Below are 7,310 nucleotides of genomic sequence, written 5' to 3'. Positions count from 1 at the left end.
TCGCGACGAGACTAAAGCAGTAGCGCGAGAACTGAGAAGGAAAGGAATGTTCTCGCGAGACCTCGGCTCAGTCGCTTTTCCTTCTGAGGTTCCGCCCCCAATTACGACAAGCGTACGTCACGCTCAGGCAGGAGAAGCTCGGAAGGGGTTCAGCGGTTGAAAGATGGTTGGGAGGTCAACTGAACCTGCGCACGGAGCCCGCCGCAGCGACTCCCCACGGCGGCAAAAAGCAGTGAGGCGTCTCCCCTTACAGAAGAAAGTGGGAAAGCCAGGTTGAGGCAAAATACTGAAGAGGCGCCATTGACCTACTTCCGCCGTTTCTCTTTATCAAAGAAACTTCCGGTGATAGGAACTCTTGCGCCCCGATTTGTGTTGCGCTCCCAAAATGGCAGCGCAAGCTAGTCTTCAAAGTCCAGAGCGCCCTCCCCTCTGGTCCCTACGGGGTAGGTCCGCTGGTAGAGGACAAGGCCGCCCTTGAAATGTGGTCTAGAGGAGGGCCTTAGGTAGGGGCTCTGTCGAAGTCCAAGACTGCGCCCTCTCCAGCGGAGGGCAGGAATCCTCTCTGTCCCACCGCCGAGGTTTTTTTTCACTCAGCTCTGCCTCACCGTTCTCTAAGACGTTTGCGTCCTTAGAGCCTACGGAGGGGCCAACAATACTTAAACCTTGAAATTCCCAGCACCTTCCAAGCACCTGTCCTGAGGTGAATGCAAGGGATAGAGAGGGATGACAGGCTTCCTAGGTCGGCCCAGACCGGCCAATGACAGGATTACTCGAGGCTAAAGAATCTTGAACTTTAGGGCCCCTCACGAGTGTTCCAGGAGCAAACAGGAAGCCTGCTTGCCTTTGGAAAGCAACTCCTATATAATAAGAATTTCTGATAAACGGGTTGGAGAGGTTTCATTAGGGGAATCTGGATCTCCCAAATCTCCAGTAATTTGCTGTGATTTTTTTTTGTCCTACACATTTATTTTGTGACTTTTTTTTTAAAGATTTTTTTATTTATTTATTTGACAGAGAGATCATAAGTAGGCAGAGAGGCAGGCAGAGAGAGAGAGGGGGAAGCAGGCTCCCCGCCGAGCAGAGAGCCCGATGGCGGCCGGATCCCAGGACCCTGGGATCACGACCCGACGGGAACAGAAGGCAGGGGCCTAATCCACTGAGCCACCCAGGCACCCCTATTTTGTTGACTTTTTTAAGGGTATAGATGTATATGCTTCAATCCCTCAAAACCTGAATCCCACTGGTCACGAGGATAGCTAAAAAACTAAAAGGAATCCCAGTACAAGGTGGCAAGTGTTATGCGCAAAATGGGAGTTAAAGATCTCTATCTTAAGGCTAGAACAATTGGATCGTTTAATGAATGAGCCAAGAAGAAAGTGCATTTTCTCAACTCTGCATTACCTGCCCCACAGCGCCCCACCTCACCCCCCACACACACCTCAGTCTCCTGGAGCAATGCCCAAAGGCCAGATTGTTTGCCTTTACATTTCCAAATTACCACACATTTCTTAATGTTTTGGCTAAACCAGTTGTACTTCGTCTTCAAAACCGAGTAGTCTTCAAAACCAAGTACTGAGTGCTACCTAAGGTAGGAGATTGAGGGAGATGGGTAATAGTGTAGGCAGCAAGAAGAGGCCTTTGGACAAAGAGAACAGGGATGAACAGATACTCTATACCCCTGTTCGTAGCATTATTGACAATAGCCAAAAGGTGAAAACAACCCAAATAATCACTGATGCATGAATGAATTTTTAACATGGTATATGCATGTGATGGAATATTATTCAGCCTTAAAAAGGAACAAAACTTTTAACACCTGTTACAGAATGGATGAACTTTAAAAATATTATGCCAAGTGAAAGAAGTCAGACAGGAAAGGACAAATTTTGTTTGATTCAATTATATGAGGAAACTTTAGAGGACACTTCAGCAACCAATCTGAACTATGGAAACCTGAATAACATAGGAGGGCCTGCAGTGACCCCCAATCCTCTGGCTGATACAAACATGCCCATTAGGTGACCCACCTCAAAATAGCCATAAGCCCTAGCTGAATGATGGGTTACTTAGATCCAGACACAGTTACCAAAAAAGGAAAATTCCATGTGTTCCCATACTCACTCTCCTTCCCTTTTTAACTACAGCCCCCCACCACTGCAGACTGACTCTGTTTTGCTGTCCTGCCCACCACTTCATTGTGTTTTTCAGTAAATTTCTACCTCCCTTGTTCTGCCTTGGGTGAATTCTTTCACCACCAGCCTCCACCTGGTAGGACTGCCCCACATTTAGCGGCCCCCATCCAATTGGCAGAGGCACAGAAATCAGAATAGGCAAATTCATAGAGAAAATAAAATAGTGGCTACCAAGGGCTTGAGAGAAGGGAAATGAAGAGTTACTGTTTTTTGTTTGTTTTTAAGATCTTATTTATTTATTTGACAGAGAGAGAGAGAGATCACAAGTAGGCAGATAAGCAGGCAGAGGGAGAAGGGGAAGCAGGCTCCCTGCTGAGCAGAGAGCCCAATGCAGGGGATGCAGGGCTCAGTCCCAGGACCCTGGGATGGTGACCTAAGCTAAAGGCAGAGGCTTAACCCACTGGGCCACCCACGTGCCCCTGTTTAATGGGCACAAAGTTTCAGTTTAGGACGATGAAAAAGTTCTGGAGATGGATAGTACTAGTGATCACACAACAGTACAAATGTACTTACTGCCACTGATTTGTATACTTCAAGATGGTTAAAATAATAAATTTTGTTCTGTGTATTTTACCACAATAAAAAGGTTAAAAAAAAAATTGACCTTGACCTCTTTCTGCCTTATATTTGTCTCCTACCTAGGATGATATCCATGAATGCCAAGAACAGTATGGGCCTTCATGATGACAGAGAGTCCTGTGTCTATCAGCTCTGCATTACAAACACTGGGCAAACAGAGGCCAGGCTGCTACAGGCTGAAGTGAGTTTACCTAAAATGTCATGAGGTCGGGATGCCTGGGTGGCTCAGTGGGTTAAGGCCTCTGCCTTCAGCTCGGGTCATGATCCCAGGGTCCTGGGATCGAGCCCCACATCGGGCTCTCTGCTCAGCAGGAAGCCTGCTTCCCCTTCTCTCTCTCTCTGCCTGCCTCTCTGCCTGCTTGTGATCTCTATCAAATAAGTAAAATCTTAAAAAAAAAAAAAAAAAAAACTTGAATTAAAAAAAAATGTCACTAGGTCTGGGAGCACCTGGGTGGCTCAGCTGGTTAAGAGTCTGACTTCAGGGGTGCCTGGGTGGCTCAGTGGGTTGGGTCTCTGCCTTTGGCTCAGTTCATGCTCTCAGGGTCCTGGATCGAGCCCCACGTCGGGCTCTCTGCTCAGCAGGGAGCCGGCTTCCCTGTCTCTCTCTCTGCCTGCTTCTCTGCCTACTTGTGATTTCTCTCTCTATCAAGTAAATAAAAAAATAAATAAAAAAAGAGTCTGACTTCAGCTCTCAGGTCACGATCTTGGGGTCATAGGATAGAGCCCCATGTCAGCCTCTCCGCTCAGCAGCAAGTCTGCCTGTCTCTCTTTCTCTGCCCCTCCCCTGACTTGTTCTCTCTCTCTCTTTTTCTCTCTCAGATTAATAAACAATCTTTAAAAATAAAATATCACTAGGTCCGGGTTATGAACTCTGTCTCTGCCTTCCTTCTAGAATGTGGGAGGCCTCCCCAGCCTTTAACTGAACTGGCAAAAAAGTACAACCATATCTTTTTTGTGTTCCACGATCATACCTACCTACCTTATCTGCCTTGGCTCCGCTTTCAGTATAAAATACCATTGGCCCTATCAATCTTTTTAATGATTTATCCTTCTCAAAATAATACATAACATCAGTCATGGAGAGTACTCATCCTGCTATAAATAGTTTCCTGGATCATCAAACTTATAGCTCAAGAGGCTATTCTGGGATACTTAAGTAAATGAAGTCAGAAAAAGCTATTTAAGAATTCTGAAAAACCTAGGGGCACCTGGGTGGCTCAGGGGGTTAAAGCTTCTGCCTTCAGCTCAGGTCATGATCCCAGGGTCCTGGGATCAAGCCCCAGATCAGGCTCGATCTGCTCATCGGGGAGCCTGCTTCTTCCCCCTCTCTCTCTCTGCCTGCCTCTCTGCGTACTTGTGATCTCTGTCAAACAAACAAACAAATAAATAAATAAATAAGAATTCTGAAGAACCTAAAGTGACAAGTTTCCAAGAATCGCAACTGTGAAGCAATGAAGTTGCCAGAACATTTTATGTTGAAGGCATCGTGGTTGCAGCACAACTTCCTTTCATTCAGCAGAGCATCTTGAGAATTTTAGAAGGAGGAAGTTGTTGCATGCCTTTCTCTGGTACAGTGATTAAATTTAGTTCTAAGCAACCAGGAAGGTGTTTGTTTTAAATATGCAGTGTTAACAGACTGCCCTACATGAGACAAAAGATTTTCACTTGGGAATTCGTAATCTTCCCTGCCAAGTGTCCGGTGGAACTAGGTCCTACACTCTGGAGCAGCTTCTGCAATTCTTTGCTTCAAGAGGAAGGTACAAACTCTCATAATGTTGGTTTTGGGCCTTTGTGATATCACACTGAGTGGACTAAGTGCCCTTAACCCAGCCAGTACTCCCTTCTTAAACTCTAAAATTCTAACAACTCAATAATAATTGTAATTACCTCATCTCTAGATTCTACAGCATGTGCCAGACCTTGTGCTGGGTGATTTGGATATCATAATTCAATTAATCTTCATAGCAAAACCAGGCAGGTAGATATTATTTTCCAATTTGATAGATGAGAAAACAGACCTGGTGAGGTTAAGGAACTGGTTCAAGGTTACACAGCTTTTAAAACTCCTGACTTCGACATTGGTCTCCTATAACTAAGCCCCTATTTTCTTTAAGTTCATGTTCTTAGTAAAAGGGTCACTACCCTGAATATGGAAACACAAAAGAGTAACAGGAGTAAAAAAAAAAGAAAAAAGAAGAAGAAGAAGAAGAAGAGGAGGAGGAGGAGAAATAACTCAACCAGTCATTCATTGTTGACATTTTGGAATACATTTCTCCCTTTCACTATTTTTGTTACATAGGATGTTTGAATTGGGTTGCGCTTTTTTGACATTAGGTTAAATCAACCCTTCCCAAACTGTGTTCCATGGGACAGTGTTCCATGAGATAATAATAGATTAATATTGCCATTTTACAGACACTGATAAGTCCTATAGAAAATCTGTTTAATCATAAATAAAAGTATAAACATAAGAAATACTGTTTAAGGAATAGGAGAGCACAATTAAGTCTCCTTTTCTCCTCAAGTATTTTTCTAATCCTAATACTCTTTTGATATAAAAACTATCACTATAATTCACTTGTAAGTCCAAATTGGCTGAAATGTTAGGGTTGTTCCTCATTCTATCAAACTGCTTACATAGTAGCACCATGATCTCATTCCGAAGTCCTTCCCCAAACCCCCACTTTTTTGTCCTTATTTGGTCCGATGACAGTTATTTTATGTCTCCCGGTGCCATTATCAATCCCAGTCCTTTTCCTCTTTCTAATCTTAACACGATGAATGAACTTTGCACAGATTTCTCTAGGCCACACAAGCTGATACCATCATGAAAATGTAACCCCTTTATCTTGATCCCTTAATCAACAACCACTTTTCTGGCCTGACTCACAATGTCCTTACCTACTGGCTGAAGCCTCTCTTCAACCAGCCACAGACTCAACTCGGTCTTCTCCCACTTCTAGTAGCCGACATTCCAGCTCCACCCCAATATCCTGCCTGTGAAATTGGTCCTCTGAGAGCACAAACATGATTCTGACCTGCTCAGTCCAACTTTGCTGGGGTTTGTCCTGTTCCTGAGCATTAGGGGACCCCCCAGGGAAATATTTTGCCATAGGAACAGCTGCCATCTCATTTCTACAAATTATGGAATTTTCTTTAGAAGAGCTTTTTTTTTTTCTTTTAAGATTTTATTCATTTGACAGAGATCACAAGTAGGCGGAGAGGCAGGCAGAGAGAGAGAGAGAGGAGGAAGCAGGCTCCCTGCTGAGCAGAGAGTCGGATATGGGGCTCAATACCAGGACCCTGGGATCATGACCTGAGCTGAAGGCAGAGGCTTTAACCCACTGAGCCACCTAGGCACCCCTTTACAAGAGCTTTCATCTTAACTATCAAATTCATCAGGACTCAGTATATCCTATGCTGGATGGTTTCCCTTCAGCTAAAGACAACTCATTTCTCATGACAGAATGTTCTTTGCTTCTCACTCTAAAACTCAAAAGAAAATGATTTTTAAAGGCCCTGTGACCTCTGATAATAATTTACTCTTTAGGTTTCCTGATTCAAAAGGAATCTGGAGCTTGGATTGTGAATATTTGTAATTTGATTAAGAATCAGTGTTACTATGAACAGTGTTACTATGAACAAGCTCATGTGGCATCCTGTCCGTACATTGCTTCATAACCAGAGGAGGACCATTTATTTTCGTGTTGACATGTAGTTAATGTTCAAATGCAATGTGAGTTCAAAATCTAAATATATCACAGACGATTACAGTTTGCAACTAAATGCCAGCAGTGTAAGCCCTAACTCAGAGGAGAGTGACTAACATGTTTTCTTGGCAATGGCAGAGGAATCCATCCTATGGTCAAAGGCAGCAGCAACAAGCTAAAACAAGAGTGGGAACAATCTGAGCTCACCAGAAGTATCAGAATTTCTTTTCCAGACGAGACAAAGACAAGTCTGAGAAAGGTGACCAGAAGAAGCTTCCATAATGGAGATATGATGAAACAAAAAGCAAGATAAGAACTTTGAGTATTCTTCAAATATTTTGAAAAAATAAGGTACTTAGCAGAGAACAGAATGTGGTTAGTAAGTCATTCTTCAAAACCGGATGACTAGCCCTTTAAGAATATGATTTAGTCTATTAAATATGAATATATTTTGTGACATTTCCACTAAAGTGACATTTTACTTTTAAAGAAAGAGTAGTGGCTTAGGGCTTCTTCTTCAAAAGTTAAATACCTAGGGTGCCTGGGTGGCTTGGTAGGTTAAGCCTCTGCCTTCAGCTCAGCTCATGATCTCAGCTCATGATCTCAGGGTCCTGAGATCAAGCCCCACATTAGGCTCTCTGCTCAGCGGAGAGCCTGCTTCCCCCTCTCTCTGTTCCTGCCTCTCTGCCTACTTATTCTCTCTCTCTCTCTGTCAAATAAATAAACAAAATCTTAAAAAAAAAATAGTGAAATACCCTTCCAAAGTCGGGGGAACACAGTGACAACTTGGCATCTCTATATAAATGAACAGGAAGTATAACCACATAGT

The sequence above is a fragment of the Lutra lutra genome, chromosome 5 (genome assembly GCF_902655055.1).
Source record: "Lutra lutra chromosome 5, mLutLut1.2, whole genome shotgun sequence".
Lineage (NCBI taxonomy): Eukaryota > Metazoa > Chordata > Mammalia > Carnivora > Mustelidae > Lutra > Lutra lutra.
The sequence above is the reverse complement of the archived record's forward strand: the minus strand, read 5'-3'. Positions refer to the sequence as shown.